The 26108-nt window shown below is 30.9% G+C and overlaps 1 protein-coding gene across 1 annotated transcript in view; it reads right to left on the reverse strand.

The window, feature by feature from the left end:
* Window positions 1-26108, reverse strand: part of LOC139489210 (cholesterol transporter ABCA5-like) — a 197493-nt gene that overhangs the window by 70981 nt on the left and 100404 nt on the right. The window lies entirely within an intron of this gene.

A 26108-nucleotide genomic window follows, 5' to 3' on the forward strand; every position in this document is an offset into this window, starting at 1 on the left:
CGTTGTAGTAGTCAACATTGTGGTATAATCTTAACCCCTATAGAAACAAACAAAGAAAAACAATGGCAACGATCAGAGAAGCCCACTGTGACGTAAATATTAATCAGAAACTTCCCTTTTCAGGGGAATCATATTTTACAAAAGTAATACCTTTGTTGTCAATAAGATAAATTCTAAGATACAAAACTTTTTAACGTAGCAAATTTGAATTACACTTTCTATTTTAAAAATATAAAAAGAAACATTTTTTAGACATCAATATCTGAACTGAACTTCACACAGAATGCTCATAAAATCAATTCGAAGCATTTTCCGCCATTGATTTTTCTACCAACACGAGTAAAACTATGGGGTTGCTTGGATGAAGTAAAATGATTTGATTCAAGTGCCTAGGCGCATAGCAAGACATGAAACATATGCTAATAAAGCGAAAGAATCAGGACGAGGACATTCAAAACTCATACCTCTTTAGAAAAACCGACAATATCTAATAAATTAAAGACGACGGTTGGACATACAACTCATCAAAGCACAACCGAGATTACATATGTCAACGTCTACGTTTATTGGTCAACTCATTATGACAAACATATATATTTCCTCAGTTTTTAGTTTCTATGACAACATGTTTGCTCTGTCAGAGTATTTCTGAGGATATTAAATATACAATTTGATACAAACTCTGAATATCCAAATTAAGTAACGAATCATACCACACCTCCCTAGTGTCATATTGAGCTGTTACCTACTAAAAACTTCATACCAGAGACATATATACACATGTGTATATATATGTCTCTGTTTATACTTACTTCTGTAAAATAAACAGAAGTAAATTCTACTATCTTTTAATAAAAAATTACAAAGCTATATATGACTTATGATCTAAACAGGAGCTTATAATTTCAAATACTTTAAAAAGATATCATAGTTGTATATAATGAATGATGATCACGAATAATATTATCCTTGTAATTGAATTTATATTTCATTGAAACAGTCTCTGAACGAACAACAATGTATTTATATGCACGCAAAGATAGGGTTAAACGTGCGACAGTCATTGGTCGTCTAAATTAATTTCTATTGTCTTTTTATTGACATGTCAAGCAAAACTACCATTTTTAACAAAATCGTTCTTTTCTTTGCGCCACATTTGTTTTTTACCGACACATTTCGTTTTGTGATTTGTTTGCCAAAAAAAGGGATTTAGATATTGTACATTGTACTCAAATGACTGATTTAGAAAATTATCACTTGTTCTGTGAAAAAGATTATAAGATCCAGTGCACTCATTTCGAAAGGAGATAATATTCCAACTTCACCTGCATATGGAATATACATTTCCCAACTTATTCGAAATTCAAGACTTTTGCGGCTCATACTCTGTAGACTTTGTAAAACGTCACCAGTGTCTGAGCAGAAAGTTGATGAACCAGGGGTATGTCAAAGAACGTCTCGTCCTTTTTCTCAAAAAGGTTCATCGGAAGGTACCAAGAACATGTTGGTAAATATTCCGTATCAACTTCACAAAGAATATGGGGACGAAGTCCCCAATAACAGTAGAAAAGTAAATAAAGAAAAAAAAATCGGGAAAATTTTCCCGATATTTTCATTGTACTGATGAACTCAAAATCGTTCAATTTTTTTTTGTCGCGTTTTTGAAATTCCGGATCTGCGCAGAAATATACAATGTACTTCCTTTTTCCGGTCTCGTTTGTATGAAACTTTGAGTAAAATATATTTACCAGTCTTGTATAAAATAGGAAGGAACGCAATACCAATTTCATTTTTAATAATTCCTCGATATAAAAAAAACGTTACCTGATGATAGCGTTTCTTTGTTTACATTGTATATGACGTCATAATTTCAATAACGTCACAACTAAAATCCTAACAACAGAACCAAAATCCGGGAAACGTTACGATATTTCCATTTCTTTTTTTAAACAAATATTAAAGTTACAAAAAAATAATTCATACAGACTTCGTCCCCATTTACAGGTAATGCCTGCCTCATATTACACGATGGTCTTGAAGTATAGATTTTGCGTACTGACGTTGTTTATCATCTTAATAACGTGTTATATTATTATTTTATTTGTCTTTATTAATAATACTTTTACTGTTAAGTCTGTTTTCTGATATATCCATTTGACGCAACTCTGTGCTTATGTATCCCATCATACTTTGAACTACAAATTATTTTATGTTGTGACTCTGTACCTATGTATCTTGTCATACTTTAAATGACAAAATTATTTTATTCATTAATATTTCTGTTACTGTTAGGTCTGTTTTTTTGTGATATACATTTGACGTGACTCTGTTCTTATGTATCCTGTCATACTTTGAACCACACTATTGTTTTATTTATTATTATTACTTTTACTGTTAAGTCCGTTTTTTGTTATATCTATTTTACGTGACTGTATTTATGTATCCCGTCACACTTTGAACGACAAAATTATTTTATGTCTACCTGTGCGAATTTCAAACGCGAATTTTACACCAGTACTTAAAACCTTCCATACATTATGGTTGCATTTTACATAGACAAATAAAATCGCATAATTTAAGCAAAATGAGGATGTTAAATTTGATGTATGCCTTTTTTTTTTTGCTTCTTCGTTACATTTGTTGTTTTTATAGTGATTAAGATGATAACACAATGTTTACTGCTGTACCCCTATTTTTTACATTTTTACCTATTGTGTCTGTTTGTTTTGTTCACGCATCGGTGACATTTTAATGGAATTTGATGCGACTGTCATACAAGTGAGAAGTTTAGCTTGCTATAAAACCAGGTTCAATCCAACATTTTCTTATGCAAGTCAGGAATATGACAGTCGTTATCCATTCGTTTGATGTGTTTGAACTTTTTATTTTGTCATTTGATTGGGGACTTTCCTTTTTGAAGTTTCCTTGGAGTTCAATATTTTTGTGATTTTACCTTTTACAACATTTTAATAGATGTTACATGTATTAACGTTATGTGTTTCAAGTGCTGATATAAATAAGTTTTGTCTGCAATGGTATATGACTGCACAGCTGCTAAATTTATGAAGATCAAAAGGTTTATCACTTGCTCTTAATGTTAGTCCTATAGTTGTGTGGTAAGAATTATTTATTTCGGTTTTTTTTCTTTACTTTTAAAGAAATTGTAAGACCAATGTTAGAAATTAAATGATAAAAATCTGGAATGAAATATTGACATAGATAAGTATACTCCACTGCAATCATTTCAAGTACAAAGGTAAGTTACGAAATGCACAATGCAATAGACGCTGGAGATTTATAAAGTATTATCACTGGGTCGAAACTGCTGGTCGTTCACCGATAGTCCATTATAATAATATGAACTCATTAGTCTTTGTGTTAGTATTGCCATGAATGTTAAAACACCTTTCTTTGATTCTCTTTTGACAACTTGAGATATGATTTAAGAAACTCAGGTTTCAATTCTTAATGGAAATTTGGACAATAGTAATTAAAAGGCAGCTAAGAAAGGATGGTAATAGAATATCATAACATATATGGCTTAGAACAAGTAAATCTGTATATAAATCACTTCAATATGATGCAAATGTAAATGCATTTTTATGATAGGACAGAATAATAAATAAAAATTCTTAGTTATAGATCGTAGGCAACGAATGTTGATATTCTGGCCTGCAATTGAGTAAAGGAAATTTGTTCGATATGAATGCAATTTTCCTGCTACAGGGCAAGAAATTTACATAGAGCTGCATGGTCCAAGGGAATCAATCGCCTTACACTACAGAGTATCGCTGCGCGTTTACACTACCCGCACATCTATAATTACATTTGCATAATTTGTTTACTGACAATCTCTAGAGTGGTTTTATTTCTATACCCGAGACAACACTTGGAGTTCATCAAAGTAACATCAAAGAGCATCACTGAAGAGACATGTATTGTCGAAATACGCATCTGGTGCAAGAAAATTGGTACCGTTAATTTTATAACAACAGTGCAATAAAAAACATAATTTTTTAAATCTAATACAAAATGAAGAGCATTTGTCCCATTTATGTATTTGCCATTTTACATTCTTTTTGCTATTTTTATATTTTTAACATCATTTCCAATCATGTTATAATTAAAAATACATGTAACTATTAGCAAATGGAAAAAACGGACCTTAATTATTGATTCCGGTAAAAAGAAAGTTTCGTTGAAAATTTGTAGTAAAGGAGTAGATCCGGTAAGGTCCGATTTTGACCTCAAATTTCAGGTTCATCTGATGACAGATTTTAAACACTTTTTAAACACTTAAGTGTATATTTTAATCAAATCTATTAGTATATGAGCTGCGTCGGATAGAAAGCGACCTTATGCAAATGAATATCAAGACATCTGATAACTTGTTTTGGGTTGATAGAATATAAACGAACAGCATGTAACTGTCTGAAAATTGAGTTGTTATAAAACCCATACAAAACTCACCGAAATTTATCTTTTATTTCGTATTTGAATGGCCATGGTCTTGTACGTGTACAAGTTTACATGCACTTGCATAAGGTCGATTTTTATCCGACGCAGCTCATATGTGAACTATTTCAGCTAATTTAGTCACTACAAACGGTCAATTCAAGCTTAAATATGAAAAATCTATCAAAGATGCCATACTATGTCACTTTTCAGATGGTTTTTGTCAAAAATGATAGTGGCCGTGTTCATTTTCAACCTTTATATATGTTATGTATAATTATCAAATACAACTAACATTCAAATAGTAGGAATGAACACTTATGTTGCCACTTCTATTTCAAACGGAAACCGTATAAAAATTAATCAAAATGCAAACATTTCGATGATTTCAGTAATTGAGCATGACTTTATGATGCTAGTACCCAATATATGTGCATTGTTATGTCAAAAACAGACCATATCTATGTATTCTAATTAATAACAAAAAGATTACATTTTAACCATTTTGTAAAAATTGCTATATTTTGAGGCCAATTAGGGGTCTTACCTGACCTATTCCTTTAGTCAATTGCATCAAATTAATTACATTAATAGATAACTTTGATATGCGCGTAATAAAAACAACATCTAACGCCTTAATTATAAAGTTGAATAAAATTCGCTTGTCTAATAATTGTGTTACTTTCAAAATGTTTAACATAAAGCAAAACCCAAACGCACAAACTGTAAATGTCCCTTTCGGAATATATGTTTTATATTAACTTAATAAAAGGCTGCTTTTTCTTTCTCTTGTGTCATCACATTTATTTCCCTTCAACAGTTTTGAATAGATTTATTCAGAATAGTTGCATTTATATCTTTTGTCTGCCTAGTTATTTATGCTTTTCAAAGGTTACGAATGAAAATAAAATACTATATTTCCTCACTCCCATTAATAAATGTAGAAAATGAAAAACAAATGGTAATATAATAGTGTAAAAAAAAAATATCATAAACAGACACAGGATGAACAAATAAACCTAATGCAATCATAGTCGAAAACAAAACGAATTATAGTTCAATGTTAATTAACAAAATTTGATACTACTTTTTGAATAATAAAGAATGCTTACGTATATGAAGGCTGTGATTATATTAAATACATTTTAATCATGTTCATTTTATAGCCTTTAAAACCGGGAAGTTTTGTGGAGATATCAAAGTTAAATAAATATAATTGGATATAGATAATGATTAGAATTACCCATTGGTTATCAATTGGTAAGTATATTTTCTCCGAAAATATCATGAATTAGTACATGATTATGCTAATCATTGGGTACCGCCTTTATTATTGGTATTCGCCAGTCATGCCATGTAAGGCGGTTCCAATGTTGTTTTTTTTACGTTCACAACAAATGAGGTTATTCAAAACATGATCAATATTTAAATATACTGTACTTATTTTTCTAGAATATTTTATCTACTCACTGCCTTGTATATTCCGAAAAATAACATACTTACTACTTACATTTGTTATACTTTACAGATAAATGTCACCTTTAAACATATTTAATAATTACGCAAGAAAATATTTTTGGTAGATATACAAAAATGAAGTGACAGGAAAAACGGTATGACAAACAAAATCATAGAAAGGCTAATATAGTTTTTAAATATTTATGTTTTTATCAATAATTGATCTTTTTGTGTACTTCAATCTAGATTTAAATTTATATTTTATTATCAATTTAAATAGGAAAAGTACAGAACTCCAACTGAAATTTACACGGAAAGACCTTTATCAAATGGCAAATTTAGATGCTCAATTAAATTGGTTAATGCTTTAAAATTTGGACATTTTTGTTTTAACAGGAATTATAAACTTTTACTTCATTAGAAAAGGGGTTATAATATAATGCTAGCTATACTAGATTTTTTTTTTTTTTTTAAATTGGTGTAAGGATGGTTTTAGCAAAGTAAAACAAATAATAAAAATGAAAAGAAATAGTTGATATATATTGACGAACACATATTGAAAATAGTTAATCATTCCGATACCTTTTGGTAGGTAAGAGAAAAAACAAACATATATACTAAGCTGACATAGTTATATAAGGATAGCAAAGCGAATACACAAATATAAAAAAAAACATGATAGACAACATCTCCGCAAATATAAGTAGATTTACCACTTACTTAACCAGGGGAAAAACGGAAATTATTTTGACAAAAGGTTCAACATTTGCTCTGAACTGCAGGTAGCTTGCTTCAAAAGTATAAGCTGCTGTAAAGATTGTGTCGTTTAATAAAAAGAAATCAGAAACATATCACTTCATCTACACTTTTAAAGATTGTTATGAAGTATGTATTCTAGGTAATAATGTTGATTGTCATCTTAATAACGTGTTGTCCATTCGTTCGATGTGTTTGAGATGCTGATTTTGCCATTTGATTTAGGACTTATGAATTTTTCTCGGAGTTAAGTAGTTTTATGATTTAACTTTTGTTTGGGTATTCTTTTATTTGTCTTTGTAAATTATTGTCATGCTTATTTCAAAAATGCAAAAAATGTATGCGTCACCCTGCTTTTTTTCACGACACAGGTTGAGCAAAATTCTCAGATTTTGTATAGATTATGCACGAAAAACCTAAATTGTGGCGATAAAAATAAAACTACACCATAGAATTTTAAAATAAAATATGAGAATATATGCTTTCAGATAAGAAAAAAAGAATGAGGTCACGGGACTTGTTTTCTTGCTACATAACAAAATAGGTAAATTCAAAACACTTTTTATTACAAAAGTTACTTTATCGAGTCATCTCCCTTTATATCTGAGTTATATATCTTTAAATGTCAAAATTAAAAAAAAAATTAAAACAATACAGCCGTAAATATGATAAAACACACATTTTCTATATCAACATGAACGTGATGAAAAGTCTTATTATGATCGATTATGTATATCTCTTTCATATTCATTTGATAAAATTTACTGTTTGCAATAGCATGAATTGTTCTATATAATAAGAATGTTCTTATCCCGGGCATACAAACAATGCCGTATTTGGCAAAACCTTTTCAACTTTTGATCTTCAGTGCTGTACAACTTTGTACTTTTTTCACTTTCGATCTTTTAAATCTGTGCGTCACTATTGAGTCTTGTGTGGACAAGACGCGTTTTTGGCGTATTGAATTTTAAACCTGATGCTTTTTGTTATCTATTAATCATGCTTTTCTTTGTCTAATATGGTCTCCTTTTTATTTGTATTGTAGTCCTGTAATATTATGTTGTCATTTCAATGTTATATTTAACTTTGCCATTAAAGTGCGAGGTTTGGCATGCCATAAAACCAGGTTCAACCCACCACTTTTATTCCCCTTTAAAAGTGTCCTGTACCAAGTCAGGAAGATGGCCATTGTTATAATATTGTTCGTTTCTGTGTGTGTTGCATTTTAACGTTGAGTCGTTTGTGTTTTCTCTTATTTTTTAGATAAGACGTGGCACGGTACTTATCTATCCCAAATTCTTGTATTTGGTTTTGATGTTATATTTGTTATTCTCGTGGTGTTTTGTGTGTTGCTTTTCGGTGTTGTGTCGTTGTTCTCCTCTTATATTTAATGCGTTTCCCTCGGTTTTAGTTTGTTACCCCGATTTTGTTTTTTGTCCATGGATTTATGAGTTTTGAACAGCGGTATACTACTGTTGCCTTTATTTTACACATGAATTACATACTACTCTCAAAATTTGCACATTTCATTAGAGATCTAGACCAATTGTTATCTGTTTTTTTCAAAATCCAAGATGGAGGAAGACACCCGATCTACCTTATGTAATATGTCGTCATGACTTTTTGGGAACATTATACATAGAGCCAAATAGATGTTTAAATCAAAATAAGCACACACACAAGAAAACCAGCACAGAATCAAGATATCTGCAAACTGAACAAATTTACATTCTTTATTAAAGGTTTGGATTTTATTAAAGAAAGCTTAATTGATGGGCTTCTCCTAATTTTGTTTTATTGTTTCCGAAATTGCAGAGAAATATCACTTTTGTGTTTAGCATAATTTGTCAGTATTTAAACCCATTTTAGTTAACTGTCTGTTCGCCTACTAAAACAAAATCAAGACATTTCAACTATTCTTTTCACATGTCATTCGTGAAATAGTCAACAATTATCATTTAAATGTTGTAAACATATTGTAAACGATCACTAGGACCTGTCAAGAACAAATCACCTGAATTCAAACATCCCTTAATTTGAAAAACCAAACTCACTTGATAATACAAGAATTATCCTCGCACAATTTAGGGTCAATTTGTAAATGGTATTTATGAATCAAAGTTTTAATGTTCATGCAACAAAAATAGGCGAAAGATACCAAAGGGACATTCAAACTCTGAAGTCGAAAAAACTGACAACGTCATGGCCAAAATAGATAGAAAAAAATAGACAAACAATAGTACACAAAACTTAATATAGAAAACTACATACTAAGCAACACGAACCCAACCAAGTCTGGACTGGGGATAATCTAATGCGATCCCTTCGTGTTGCTCGTGTTAGTAAAAACCCGCTTATAATCGGAGAAAAGAGGACTGGAATGTAGTTACGACATTTCGAACATATTTGCTATCATCCGTGAAATGGATATTTTATAACGGACAATCAACTCGTGATCGGGTCTGCTAGATTTACGGAGGAGATAAAGCTCTTCATGATTTTATTTTAATTATATATTTAGAAACTAGGCAAGTATATATGTCTTTTAGTGATTTGAATGCCATAATTAGTTACTGTAGCAATGTATATTTTGTAACTAGGGAAATATCTTTTCATTTAAATAACATAGCAAAATCATCTTAATGACAAGTAGTAAAAAAGCTAAAAGCAAACATGCCAAAAATTGAGGGGCTATAAAATACTGATAAGAAGCTGGATCAATCAAGTTCAATAATTCCACGAAGGATTTTGACACTTCAATTTCGTCATATTCTCCGTAATAATATCATTATATCTGTAAAACGAATAAAGTCAGGTCATTAATCATTTCCGTTTCAAGTATGCTAGAAAGATTAAATATATTAGCTTTTCTCATAATCAAACTTTTGATCTTTAACAAAAGATATAAATTAGGATTTTGCATATAACGACCACTTATCTTTTAAAATTAAGTTAAACACAAAACCAAACTTAACATATTCTTTTTACGACGTTATTATTTACGATTCATATATAATACGCCAATAAAGTTATTGATCTGACATTTTGTAAAGATATTTTTATTAACAGTGTTTAAATATGAAGCAATATCAATGATGATATAGTTTATAAATAGTATAATAAAAATGTTAAATGCGCTTTGGGGTTCTAAGTAAAATGACACATTATAATAAAACGAAGACAATCGTCACTTGACTCCTTACAAAGCTTGTTGTCCTTACTTGACTTTGTCATTTTCTTTAAGAAGTTCTCTGAAAACAAATAAATCCATGTCAGTCCATGTTCCAATCAATGCAAGTGTGGGAACGTTGATGTTTGATAATTTATTTACACGAATTGTACATTTTAAGTACTTGGAACCTTTGTTTTGATTAATAATTGAAAGTTTATATGTTTATATGAAAAAATATGTTTTTTAAGAAAAATCTTACTCCCCGAACTCAATGTGACGTTGTATGGATTTCACAAACATTTTGGGGTTTCAAGAAAAGCATTTCTGCTATCAATTTTTTTTTAACAGAAAGTGATACATGAAGCATGTTTGGGGATGTTTTGGAACTTTAAAAATAAATCATTAATACAAAACTGAGTCTAAATGATGTCTATCAAACAAAGAATCAAACCAAAGTCAAGAGGTTATATGATAAAATTGAGAATGGAAATGGGGAATGTGTCAAAGAAACAACAACCCGACCATAGAAAAACATACAACAGCAGAAGGTCACCAACAGGTCTTCAATGCAGCGAACAATTCCCGCATTCGGAGGCGTCCTTTAGCTGGCCCCTAAACAATATATATTCTAGTTCAGTGGTAATGAACGCCATACTAAACACCAAATTGTACACAAGAAACTAAAATTAAAAATAATACAAGACTAATAAAGGCCAGGGGCTCCTGACTTGGGACAGGCCCAAAAATGCGGCGGGGTTAAATATGTTTATGAGATCTCAACCCTCCCCTTATACTTATAGTCAATGTAGAAAAGTAAACGCATAACAATACGCAAATTAAAATTCAGTTCAAGAGAAGTCCGAGTCTGATGTTAGAAGGTGTAACCAAAGGAAATAAACAAAATGACAATAATACACAAATAACAACAGACTACTAGTAGTTAACTAACATACCAGCTTCAGACTTCAATCAAACTGATTGAAAGATTATGTCTCCATCATATGAATATCAGGTACAATCCTTCCCGTTAGGGGTTTATTATCATACCATCATAACATATATAAGAAGAACATAACCTGTGTCATGCCAACAACTTTTTTTTTAATTGAGACTTTATTGGCGTTCATTTTATAAAAGAATAATCTTTTCAGTATTTCTGAATATTATTGCAAATGTTAATGTTCTAAAGTAGTATGTAAATGTTATACATGTAATTAAAGAATGATAGGTTTGGATATATTTGTATGCTTTCAACAAACTTATTTTTCTAACTTAATCTTATCAAATTGTTCTTTTTATATTTTTATATTCGGTAATTATTTCATATACCTACCATTAATTCCAGTTTTTTTTTATATGTTTTATTATTTATAGGTTTAAACAATTGAAAACAGCATCTACATTCAATTGAAAATAATCGTCGATTAGTTTTAGTTTGTTTGTCATTGGTCATAAGCTTATGCAAAGGGTTTAAGATCTTACAGGGGTTGTATCTATATAACAACTCTGTAAACCAAATCATCATATAAGATATGATATTCCTTTAAAAATAAGTAAATCACAAGAATACTAAACTACGAGGAAAATTTAAATGGAGAGTTTCTAATCAAATTTGCTTAATCAAAAGATCAAACACATCAAACGAATGTCCGAATCAAGTCTTAGTATTGAGAATGAAAATTGCGAACAACCTGACTAAAGAGCGAAAACAGCCGAACGCTACCGGTCTTCAATACGGCGAGAAAATCCCTCACACGGAGGCGTGCTTCAGCTGAGCCCTTAACAAAAATGTGTACCAGTTAGGTGACAATGGAAATCATACTAAACTCCTAAATATATAAAATAAACTAAAATTAAAAATCATAAAAGACTAAAAAGGACAGAGGCTCCAGATTTGAGAAATGCGGCGGTGTTTAACAAGTATTTTTACGTCTGCCGTATTAAATTATAATCCTGATACCTTTGATAACTATTGACACCATTGGGTCGATCGCACTGCTTGTGGACATTTAGTTACAGAGGGTATCACCAGCCCAGTAGTCAGCACTTCGGTGTTGAAATGAATACCAATGATATGGTCATTTTAGTAAATTTCCTGTTGACAAACCTTTATTTTTTTCGAAAAAGACTTTCTTATCCCAGAAATAGATTACCTTAGCCGTATTTGACAAAACGATTTGAAATTTCAGGTCCTCAATGCTCTTCAACTTTGTTCTTGTTTCGCTTTAAAACTATTTTGGTCTGAGCGTCACGGAAGAGTCTTATGTAGACGAAACGCGCGTATGGCTGATTAAATTATAATCCTGGTACCTTTGGTAACTATTTCAGGTCTCAATCCTCCACCTATACCTCTAACCAACGTAGGAAAAACAAACAGAGAGCAATACGCACAGTAAATCTCAGTTTAAAGTTTACTCAGTTAAAAAGAAGTCCGAGTCCAATGTCAGAATAAGTACCAAAAAGAAACAAAATAGAATGACAATGATACATAAAGTAACAAAGGACTACTAGCAGTTACTGAGAATGCAGTTGTAAGTTGAATTCGCTGATACAACATTTATATACGTCCATTTTTTTTTTTATTTTAAAAGAAAATTGAAATATGCATACATTGTATAGAAGAGGGACGAAAGATTCCAAAGGGACAGTCAAACTCATAAATCTAAAACAAACTGACAACGCCATGACTAAAAATGAAAAAGACAAACAGAAAAACAATAGTACACATGACACAACATAGAAAACTAAAGAATAAACAACACGAACCCCACCAAAAACTAGGGGTGATCTCAGGTGCTCCGGAAGGGTAAGTAGATCCTGCTCCACATGCGGCACCCGTCGTGTTGCTTATGTGATAACAAATCCGGTAAATAGTCTAATTCGGTAGGTCACATTCAGGAAAGGGAAGGGGATTGTAGTTACGACGTAAGGAACATATCCGATATCATTTGTGATACGGTTATTCCATAATTTGTATAACATATGGAAACATTTTCCTGAATTTCATACGTCTTGTTTAAAAAAAAAAGGTCATAGATACCAGACTTACAATGGTGAACGCCAGTCGCGTTTTTTATCTTCAAAAGTCTCATCATTGACGCTCCAACAAACACACTAAAAGGCCAAATAAAGTACCAAGTTAAAGAGCATTAAAGGAAAACATGTTTTGCAAAACAGCTAAGTTTATCAATTTCTAGATATTTTTATGTTTATGCTGTTTCGAAAATCTTAGAAAGATTAAATATATATTAACATTTTTCATGGTACATGATTACTAAGAAATTAAAGTCAATTTAAATATCATCAAAATAAAGATATTGGATTGTTATTAAAAGTTAAAAAAAAATATGTTCAATCATATGAAATAGCACAAATTATATGAAACATAGGAATGCCATTTACTTCATTATATTCCACTACTGTATTGATATTTGTGCGTTCACATCTTTATTACTCCACCAATATATCTCGCCTTGAGTCCATTGCCTGGCGTGAGCCTCGACTGAAATCATCAGTATTTCAAAGTTTGACCGACAGGATAATTAATAAATTGAGAACTAACAGAGGTACAATCAGGAGTTTTAAACTTGAAGTTGTCAATATATATATTTTGCAAAACATATTTGTAAATGAACATTTTTAGTTGACAATGGCTTGGTATAGGTATACTAGATGGTAGGTACAGACAGATCTTTTAAAAAGAGGGATATTTTCGATCGAATTGATTTTAAATGAAGAACGTTGCTCAAATTTGATGGAATCGAAACCTTGATTGGCAAAATAAAGTTTCAGAAAAAAAGGACTACCTGTTAAAGTATCTACCCACCGAACACAACAATTATTATGATTCCTTTCAAAACTCAGTCGTGATATTTTAAGAAACATCTTTAAAATGACCATGGTATAAAGCGTGCGAAAGAAAATTGATTTTACTAGCTTCAAAAGTTTCAAGGTTGGGATTGCAAATTTTTGAGTAGATCTTTGGCATTTTGAATAAGAATCCACTTTCAATATATGAAAAATATCACTCTTAGGTCGAATATTTTCGCGGAAACTCACCATGATACGTGCAGACAATAACGTAAGTGAATGTGTTGCAAAGAGTATGTGTTTGTCTGTCGTATTTCAATTGGATAATAATTCACATGTACGTTCGAATGATCATGGTTATTTTTAAAATTTATTATCGTTCTTAGAATTTAAGCATGTTAGATAAAACATTTATGGATCAAAAACCATAATGCACTCCAAAGTGATAAATCAAAATAGATATAACGTATGCAATGATATTGCACACGATACTATTTGAAGTAGTTGATTCAACTTGTTTATTTTCTTTGGTTATATCTTCTGACATCAGACTCGGACTTCTCTTGAACTGACTTTTAATGTGCGTATTGTAATGCGTTTACTTTTCAACATTGATCATAGGTATAGGGGAGGGTTGAGATCTCATAAAAATGTTTAACTCCACCACATTTTTTAGCCTGTCCCAAGTCAGGAGCCTCTGGCCTTTGTTAGTCTTGTATTATTTTTAATTTTAGTTTCTTGTGTACAATTTGAAGTTTAGTATGGCACTGAACCAGTATATCTATTTGTTTAGAGGGCAGCTGAAGGACGACTCCGGGTGCGAGAATTTCTTGCTACATTGAAGACCTGTTGGTGACCTACTGCTGGTGTCTGTTCTATAGTCGGGTTGTTGTCTCTTTGACACATTCCCCATTTCCATTCTCAATTTTAACTTTACCATTTTTTTAAGAGCAGAAGACTGTACAGTAAAGAGTTTTAGATATATATATATTAGGAACTGTTTTTTCACTTGCTGAAATGTCATAATACCCAATCTCACTTTGTACCACGAAAAAACAAATCTATTAAAATGTATCAGTATCAAAACGAGCCACCATACATATCCAAGTTTAGAATATGGACAGTGGAATGGAATAAATGGCTGTCATTATCACCTCCCTGAACTGTGTTGCACATCTAGGCCCATATGATATCTTTATATAAGTTTTAGGAATATATGTATTTCTGAGTATTATGTGAGAGATCGTTTAAATCATTTAAAAAAATGCTGATTTAGAAATAATAGGTGATTTGAATAACACACATTGATGTAAATTATGTGTTAGAACATTCGTATCTTATATACTATATATATAGTATTAAAATCCCGCCGCGAGTTGACATCAATTTGAAAGTTCATTTCAGTTTAGAATGAGTCTATTGATTGCGAGGTGCATGTCTTGCGTTGTAGTTCGTAGTTCATTGACGATTCTAATGCAATTATTTTGTAAAAGTTGTTCTGATTGGATGACAGCGTAAAATTCTCTATCTCCTTGTCTGTAACAAAGGAAGCCGACATTTTGTATTTCGGAATGTATTGACATGTTATTGCTACAATAATAAACAAAAAAACTCACTTGTTGCGCCTAAAAATCTTCTTTTTGTAAACTTTTATTACATTCTGAAGCGGCACAGAAGCCAGAAAACGCCCGGTGTTTATGTTTGACGCCGGACGCATACCTATGACGTCACCTAGTGTAGAGACCAAAGAAGATCACATCTTTTCGCGGAATTTTCTTCAATGAAGATTTTACACTGAAATAAGGATTGAAATTTAATTATGAACTTGTTTAGCATTAGAATAGAGATAACTGTATTGTATTTCAAGCTTTGCGGACGTCCATCGGTAGTTTTACTGTCGCAAATACCCGTTTACCTGTCTCCGCTCCGCGTCGCCAGGTAAACTAAATTTGCGACGGTAAAACTACCTATGGACGTCCTTAAAGCTTCAAATACAATACAGTTATCTCCTAAATTTTATGTCAATTTGCTCATCCAGATTAATTGGTGGTAATATCATACATCCACAACCGACACATGCCTGATTCCATTTAAAATCTCCGTCAATGCTTTTCCTATTATTTGCTATCTTTAAAAGGAATATATTATACATGTAGATCCCAGACCTTTAGTCGTCTCCTTAAGATATATTTCAGCGAATCTTTCAACAAATATAAGTGGCCAATCTACAGCTACTAGACAAGTATAACAGCGTGAGAACTGCCAATCTGTTTTGGTTTTATCATTTGTTAAACATTTTAAGTAGATTTTGGATTTTCAATATTTTAGCATCAAACTTCACTGAATAAACATTAATTATTGAAAAGGTACAGTCAAAGTCATAAATCGAAAATAAACTGACAACGCCATGGCTAAAAATGAAAAAGACAAACAGACAAACAATATTACACATGACACAACATAGAAAACTAAAGAATAAACAACACGAACCTTACCATAAACTAAGGGTGATTTCAGGTGCTCCGGAAGGGTAAGCGAACCTGCTCCACATTCATGAAAGGGAAGGGGATTGTCGACGTAAGGAACATATCCGATATCATTTGTGAAACGGTTATTCTATAACAGTCAACCAACTCGTGATGCGTAATGAAATGCGCATCTGGACGATAAAGTTCTAACCATTAATATTATTCCAAAACAGTTTTCTAATGTTTCTTTCTGTGTTATCGTGATAAACTGGATAACGTTCCCTGTTTTATTAGGTAAAACAATTTCTTCTGAATATTTACAAAAACTGTGATAACTAAGTATTCAAAAATGTTCATGAGTTTGTTCCAAACTACTAAATCACAGAAAAAGTTACCTAATTATCCACCACTTTGTCAAACATTAAAGAGAGGTCAAAGATATCATAGGGACATTCAAACAAGTAAGTCGAAATAAAACTGACAACGTCATGGATAAAAAAGGAAAAAATACCAACAGACAAACAACAGTACACAAAGCACAACATGATAAACTTAAAGACTGAGCAACACGGACCCAATAACATATGAAGGATGGTCTCAGGTACTCAAGAAGGGTAAGCAGATCCTCCTCCAAATGTGGCACCCGTATTATTACTCATTTTAGTACAACCCCGGTAATACGTCTAACTGGGTAGATCACATTCGGAAACAGGGGATATGTTTGTAGTTAAGACATCTGAAACATATCTACTATCATATGTGAAACGAATATCCCATAAAGATCAACCAATTCGTGATGGCGTCCGTAATATTTTTGAAGAGATTATTCAAACTTCACCTCTTGGAAGAGATCATGATTGGAAAGACAACCCCTTGAATATCGTACAAACTGGGATACATATACTTCGTATGCAGGCTCTGCTTGAATGTTGCGACATATAAAAAGAAAGTTCACAGTTTGCGAAGCTGGATTCATCTCTTTTGTCATATTGTTTTGATTTCAACCGCCCCTCGTTCTCAATTCTAGATGATACGAGGCCGACTAAACTCTATATGTTGTAATTTATTTTTATCTCAAATTCAATGGGAAAGATGCGTGCTATATAGTAACCAGATTTTGAATAATTTAGTTAGAGAACAGCGTTTATATAAGGGAAAGGTACATTGTAAGTTAAAAGATACTGCTTTCTTTTTTCTTTCTTCCTAAGAAGTTCCTGTATGAACTCATCCTCATATGAATACAAGAACAAGTCGGCACGAATAGGGGCATATTAGTTCCCATATGAATATGCCAATTGTTTGTTGAAAAACACCTCTAAACGTATCAAATATGTTGTCAATCAAAAAAGGAATCATCTTGATAGTGTCAGTTTCAGAGAACTTTTTGCCTAAATCAAAGTTTTTTTCACAAGTTTCAGAGGAACATAGAGCAAGCGTTGTAGAGAAATACATTGAACTACTAATTGATACGTAGATATCAAAGAGACGATGTTGTGTGGGCTTTATTTGTTGGTACATCAACATAATTGTTGTCACGGGACCCCGATTTTGTTTTTTGTCCATGGATTTATGAGTTTTGAACAGCAGTATACTACTGTTGCCTTTATTTGAAACATTTTGGACTTAAAAGATAGATGAAGCATGGGTATTAATCTACCCATTCAGTGTTTAAATTCTTATTTGTTTCAATGATCTCTATCTATGAGTTTAACTTTTCTTCTGGGTTTTTTCCTCTTTTCGGATTTTGCATATCTGATTAACACCACTGGTGCATTATACTCATTACAATATTTAAAACATAAAAATAAAATTCTTAAATTTCAGAGTCCAAATATTTATTTGTTTTTGAAGATTTTCATTTATCTTATGGTGAAAAGTTTTAAAATACAAGCGTTCATGTAAAATGTATGTGAAAAAGTTTTTCTGCAATTATGATTGTGTTAATTATTGAGCTTACATTCAAATTATATTATAATATTGATTAAACACAGTTTTTGATAAACCCTATGATTTTTATTTTAGATTTTTCTTACTTGATTATTCTATCAATTAAGAGGGTTATGACTTTACCATGATTAGTTTTCTACTTGTTTGCTAAAATAATGGGTTTTTTCCGACGGATTGCGATATTGACAATTATCCACTGGAACACAAAAGACTAAAACGTTCATTGAACAGATATTGATACCGAAAAGTACACTAAAAATAGCCTCAGAAAAGTTGAGTAAAATTCCTGATATCTATTATAGGACAGACCTCAGTTATTTTAGCTTACCGAGTTCAGAAGGAAAGGGATTTAAGGGTTCAAATTATAATAATAATAATAATATGCATGGTTTTATAGAAGTGTAAATTTTACAAATCTTTTGTATTTTCCATTCTCAATTTTATACTTTATATTCATATTCTTCTACACAAGTCTTCCATTTTCGTATAAACAATCCAATTGCCTTAAAAATTAACTTGATTTAATTGAAACTTTTTATATTGCTTTAAACAGAAAAAAAAAGATTAACAGGAAAAACAAGTTTAGTTCAGGTTTCAATCACATTGATTTTCTCACGCAATAAATAATGTATATTATCTTCCGGGTATAATAACAGATCACGTGACTTTTTTGTCATACAAAACTATTCAGTTATAATTCTATGAAGTATTAGAAAATATTTCAGCTTTCCATGGTAAGAACAATATTTTTTTAATAGCTTTTACATCCTTAAACATTGTCTGTATATCTATAACTGTGTAGATTTTGACTGTAATAAATTTAAAAAAAGAGTGATCGGTTCTAAGGTGTATTGATCTTTTATGTTTTTTATGTTTTATCTTAAAGTATTTTTAATATAAAGTAAAGACGTGTAGTATTTTATGAAGTAAATTGATGAAATATTAATATGCTCGTATTTTTACAATAAAAACACAACGGTTAAGTAGAAGAAGACATATTCTTTTCCATTCCTTTTAATTACTAGACCAACCTTTAGCGAAACATAAGTTTCGTCATCACCCAAAGCAATTAATGCAAAAACAGCATCACGAAATTAGACAAATAAATAAGTTAATGTACCTGACAATAGATTAAAAGGTCTATTAATTTTGTAAACATTTTATTACGTTCAAATGCAAGCAAAATAGTGAATCAATAACTTTCTTTAATTGCAGAAAACGGAATAGAGAAAAGTCATCAATACAAGAATTATAAAATCCAATCGCATTAATAAAAGGAATGTAAATAATGCAACCGATGCGCCCTTCGGCAATTAATGTGTCTTGAGTCAGAAAAAAAGACATACTCTGTTTATTTTGTATTAACGATACCAGCCCCAAAGTTGATATGAGTTGTAAAATTCCAAAAAAGATTTCTCTCTCTCTCTCTCTCTCTCTCTCTCTCTCTCTCTCTCTCTCTCTCTCTCTCTCTCTCTCTCTCTCTCTCATTATTCAAAGTCTCAATACCACAATATGATTGGGATACGTTTAGAGCTTTCTCACACTTTATACTGAGTAGCAACATTCCAGCAGCACCTGTATACGGGGTATATATCTCCCAATTGATACAATATTCCCGTGCTTGTATTTCCTATCATGATTTTCTTGATAGAGGGTTGCTGCTCACAAGGAAGCTATCAAACCAAGAGTTCCAAATGGTGAAGTTGAAATCATCCTTTCGTAAATTTTACGGACGCCATCACGAGTTGGTTGACCGTTATGGAATAACCGTTTCACAAACGATATCGGATATGTTTCTTACGTCGTAACTACAATCCCCTTCCTTTTCATGAATGTGACCTGTTTTCTATGTTGTGTCATGTGTGCTGTTGTTTGTTTGTTTGTTTTTTCATTTTTAGCCATTGCGTTGTCGATTTGTTTAGATTTATGAGTTTGGCTGTCCCTTTGGTATCTTTCGTCCCTTTTTTTATACAAACTATACATTAATAATCTCAAATAAAATATTTTAATACTGTAGGAATATATGACCATTACTACATAAAAAAAATGCAAAACAAAGAATCTGTCTTTAATTGCAGAAAACGGAATAGAGAAAAGCGATAGATACAAGAATTATTAATTCCAATTGCATTAAAAATGTTGAAATGTAACTGCACCCTACGCGACCTTCGACAATACATATATCTTAAATAATGTTCAAGGCCGAAATAGTTGCAAACTTAACATAATAGAAACGTTGAAGTGCACAGTTAGGAGAGTGGTTTTGCATTTCGGAACCTATGATATTTTTTTTAAATATGAAAGTTATAGTGGTATAGAATGGATCTGTAAAAAGTTGAAGAAGAAAAAAATTAGTTTTGAAATTGCATACAACATCATGTTAAAGTTTTCCATGCATGCATGGTACGAGTTTGAGTGTAGAACATAATCAGTAAATTGAGAAAAATATTTTCTATTTGAAAGTCCGTACATAGGTTCAGAAATAATCGTAATGTTTACTTTTTTTTATCGAACTATTTTCAATGTTATGTTAAAGATCTCTTGATTGATAATTCTGTTATGAAATAAATCACTTAAATAAATTGAAATTCTTCTGTGCTCCAAAGTTTAAGGACATTTGTGATATTTTATTCTTTTAAGCAGTATTTTGTATAAATTCGAGCATACTGGAGATTGCACCAAAAAGGGATAAATTTCACATTTAAAATATTGGAAATATAATCTTCATAAGGTTCCGTTCCAAAATAGTTATCAAAGGTACCAGGATTAAAATTGAGTACGCCAGACGCGCGTTTCGTCTACAACATAAGACTCATCAGTGACGTTCATATTAAAATATTGATAAAGCCAAACATGTACAAAGTTTAAGAGCATTGAAGATCTAACATTCCAAAAGGTTGTGCCAAATACAGCTAGGGTAATCTATAGCTATGCCTGGGATAAAAAAATTCTTAGTTTTTCAAAAAAATCAAAGTTTTGTTAACATGAAATTTATAAAAATGACCACATTATTGATATTCATGTCAACATCGAAGTGTTGACTACTGAGCTGGTGATACCGTCGGGGACGAAACGTCCACCAGCAGTGGCATCGACTTAGTGGTGTAAATAATTATCAAAGGTACCAGGATTATAATTAAGTACGCCAGATGCGCGTTTCGTCTACATAAGACTCATCAGTGACGCTCATATTAAAATATTGATAAAGCCAAACCTGTTTAAAGTTTAAGAGCATTGAGGATCCAAAATTCCAATATTTGTGCCAACTACGTCTAAGGTAATTTATGCCTGGGATAAGAAATTCCTTAGTTTTTCGAAAAATTCAAAGTTTTAACAGGAAATTTATAAAAATGACCACATTATTGATATTCATGTCAACACCGAAGTTTTGACTACTGTGCTGGTGATACCTCGGGGACGAAACATATGCACATATATGACTAAAAAATTAGTTAAATTGTAAAAGCTAGAGAAGAAAGTTGGATATAAATTTTTTGTTTCTATTTACAGTCTTTTTCCCTTATTGTGTATTGCTACTTATGCCTTTGAGAGAGCACAGGATGCCTATTTCAATAACAATAATACAACAAATCTTTTTTTTGTATTTAGATTTTTAACTTCAATTCCAAGATGTGATTTTTATTTTTTCTACAATAGCAATACATAACAATTTTTTTGTCTAGTGTCCTTCGAAACCAAATACAGATGTTCCGGACCATATGAGTATTTGGACCATACGCGTATGGTCATGACCATATGCGTATACTCATATGGTCCGACCATACGCGTATGGTCGGACCATATGAGTATAATACTCGTTTGGTTATTAACGGGCCGGACCATATGAGTATTTGGACCATATAGTTATATTTTTTTTTCAAATTCCATTTTTAACGTTTCAATAATACAGAAACTTTATCGAATAAAGGCAACAGTAGTATACCGCTGTTCAAAAGTCATAAATCCATGGACAAAAAACAAAATCGGGGTAACAAACTAAAACCGAGGGAAACGCATTAAATATAAGAGGAGTGATGGTTATATGACAATTTATTAATTTAATAATCCAAAAACTACGTAAAAATTAAATATTGATGCCATAGTTAGTTTTCATCGCTAGTTACATTCTTACATGTAGGCTTGGGGTGACATTTACTTCCACACGGTATCATGGCTTTTTTGTGCTTGATCCTCATCATTTACACTTTTTGTTTGTGAGTGAAAAGCTAGCTAGTGGTACCGAGGTATTTTGCCATTCTGATGTATACGGTGTTTTTAAGAGGCTCTAGATCTCAAATATCGTAAAATGACTGCAATACACCATATTCTCAAGACAACTTAAATAAACTATGTTACTTTCCAGGGTCTTGTTGTGTAACAGTTCATTAAAACAATTTTGGAATTGATGTTTTTTAGTCGACATATAACCATTTACTCGTAATAACAAATCGGTAATGACCCTCGGTACGTATATAAAATGTGTTTACTATAAAATTGACTGTTAAGTAAAATTAACTATGTAAAACTTCTTATTTTTATTTAGCTTATCTTTTTATTATAATATGATAATAAAATTACCTATATGATCATGTATGAAGCGTCTTTTTAATGAATGGTCATACCATATGAAGAGTGTAGAAGTATTAAAAGTAAACCGTAACAGAGTGTTAATTACCCCGACCATACGCGTACGGTCTGACCATACGCGTATGGTCGGACCATATGAGTATATAACAATATGGTCATGACCATACGCGTATGGTGCAAATACTCATATGGTCCGGAACATAGACATGCAACAACAGACTTGGTTCCACTCTAAATCTATACACAATTGGCTATCGCTTGAAATAAAAGTTTCCGTTTTTTAACAGCCTCATGATGGAACAATTTATATTTTTCCTGCAAATATATCATGTTCAAATTTCTAAGCAAGTTGTTATTTTTCACTTTGTGAAACATTTAATCTAAAGGTGCCATCGCTGTAATAAATATATTTACTATTTTCCAAAATTATTAAAAAAGGTTTAAGTTTGCTATACACATTTGAATTTACATTAAGTTTTTTGAAATAGCTTAATAGTGTACCATTGGTATATCATTTATATGTCTTTAAACTATTTTTTCCCGTGAACATGTCAATTGCGAACCTCTTTTACAATACTTATCACTGAACATATTTTATTTTAAACAAGAAAACATTTATTCGTAATAGCGAGCTTAACACAAAATAAGATTTAAAAGTGGAAATAAAAACAAAACATTTTCATGTTGACGTAGCAATATAAAGTTAGGATTGTGATTTCGAAATTTGGCACTGGTGAATGTTTTCATTTATAATGTGCAATAAATTAATTTGTAGATAGCTCAAGAATAACACAGTTATCTTATTCTCTTTTTTTTTATCAACTTTACGGAAAACATGTGACATTTTCATCACATTTCTGCATAAAGAAAACACATATTGTGTGATTTCCAGCTCTAACTGTTTGTCGCTTCGAAAATAAAGAGTAAAACCAGAAACAACTAATCAGAGCTGAACAAAAGTGGATACATGTTTTAAAAATTTAAAATGATTACGTAACTTTTATGAAATTAAAGTTGATTTAAACAACTAATCAGACCTTTAACATTAATAACATAATTTAGTTATCAACATACAAATGCTGGGGGAAAAAACGATAAGACTAATCAATGAAGTAAGATTTTAATTTTGTGAATTCCAAGGGAATGAATAGTAATTTTGATAATTTTTGTATTGATTATTTGCTGATAAAGTTTGTATTTTCAGTTAATATCATTTTATTCGATCTGTTTGAGGATTATCGATAATACTTTTCATTTTTGGAAATGCACCTTGTTCATCATTCATTTCAAAGTTACTTCTATCAACTTTGCAGTCTTTATTATTGATAGATATAAGAAGATTATGTATGAGTGCCAATGATACAATGTCTAATTCAATATTAAATTGAAATATAATAATACATACATCATCAGTAACAATCGCAGACATCTATATATGTTTTACTGTAATGAACCTCACCGATAATTTATATTTTTGTTATAAACACTTAAGTTTCAACCTATATCCATGTTTGAATAAAACAAATAAAACAAGTTTTATATGTGTTAAAAATGAAAAACAATTTGTTAATTAAAGAAGCCCGACTTGACGTCAGCAACCTCAATGTAAAACAACAAGTAGATATTGATGTATTTACAGTTAACGTTAGCAAAAAAAAAGAGAGAATACAATACATTTGATTCAATACACACAGGCAAATTAGAGTAGATTTATGAGTTTTCATATTTCAAAAACTTCAATGAAAAGACAAAAGTTTAATTTAACATAAAAAATATAGATTTAGTACTATTTTCATACAATACTGTGTTCTATCAATTCATCAAAAGTAGCATTTCTGGTCATGAAAAAAACCTAAGATTATTTTGCAAACTCAAAGATGTTTTAAACTATCTCATCAAAATAACATGAATAAGCTGGAGAACAAGTGATTTTTATGACATACCAACCCGTTGGTTTTGTAAAATTCCAGGAAAAAGTCGTCTCGCTTAAGCGGTTTTAATTTTTTTTTTTTATATATATACAAAGGAAAAGGCATTTCATTTAAACTGTCTCAGTATGTTTAAGTCTGTCATTATCTATCAAACTGTTAATTTATTGTACATATAATTCGTAAAATATGCCCATAACTACAATCGTTCCCCTCTATAAATATGATCGTTTACGAGACGTATTACTCCATATCGTCTTTCCGTCCATCGTTAACTTGTTGGACAATAACTCAAAAGGATTTCACCAATTTTCATAAAACTTTGGTGAAATGTTTATATAAATTGACGTAAGCTCCCTTTAAAGCGTGCATGTTAACAACATACGGACTTTATATACAGGAGTGTGCTCCTCACACAGAAACTACTCCAACAAAGTTATGAGGGAGAGGTATTAAAAATTGACTCTCCGTATACTTTATTTATCTTAGATTGAAATGCACTATGATATTATTGATCCATATATTGCAATGTCCTCAGTGTTCTTGCATCTTAGTATTTCTACTGTATTCCTTTCATGTAATGTTGTCATTTTATCGGTACACTTAACATTTCTATAAAAAGCGATGTTTAATTAGCCACAAAAGCAGTCTCTTCCCCATCCCCCAATATTTTCTAACAATGACCTGTACCAATTATGTGGTTGTTATCTAATAGTTCGCTTCTTTGTTGATTTTTACAAATTACTGATAGGACATCAAGTTGTTATTGAACTTTATTCTTTTACAAAGCGAAGGGTGTGTGTTGCGCTCATGGTGCAGCTCTCTATTATTGCTATTTATAACTATTGAGAAATGAAGTACATAGTAAAGACGGGGGTACATGTTACATGGTACAATCGATAATTGTGAATTGACGCTATTATAATTATTTTTTCTAGACTGACATTTCAAATTAAAAAAAAAAAATATGATAGAAGCAAGTACATGAGCGAGTCTATTATAACAAATATAAAATATTGACTCTGAGTGGGAAATATCTGTCACATGTTAAACATTGAAATAAGATATCGTGTCACAATTACAGTATCTTGTCTAGGGTCTACGTGACAAAGCATATTATTTAAAGCTTCATCTTCATGCACACACTATATTCATTATAATATGACAACTTCAAGTTTCACTCTATTATAAAACAATTTATTAGCCTTATAATATTACAGATATTGGAACGATCGTACCATTATTATTATTTTTTATTATTATTATTATTATTATTATTATTATTATTATTATTATTATTATTATTATTATTATTATTATTATTATTATTATTATTATTATTATTATTATTATTATTATTATTATTATTATTATTATTATTATTATTATTATTATTATATTGTCTAACAAGTACTTAAACATTTAACAATGATTAGGAAATGAACAGTGATAATAGTCTTTACTTGGATATAAGTTTATAAGTTTATTAAATAATTATATAGATTAAAATATTTATTGCGATTTAAT

Source organism: Mytilus edulis, chromosome 9 (genome assembly GCF_963676685.1).
Source record: "Mytilus edulis chromosome 9, xbMytEdul2.2, whole genome shotgun sequence".
Taxonomy (NCBI): domain Eukaryota; kingdom Metazoa; phylum Mollusca; class Bivalvia; order Mytilida; family Mytilidae; genus Mytilus; species Mytilus edulis.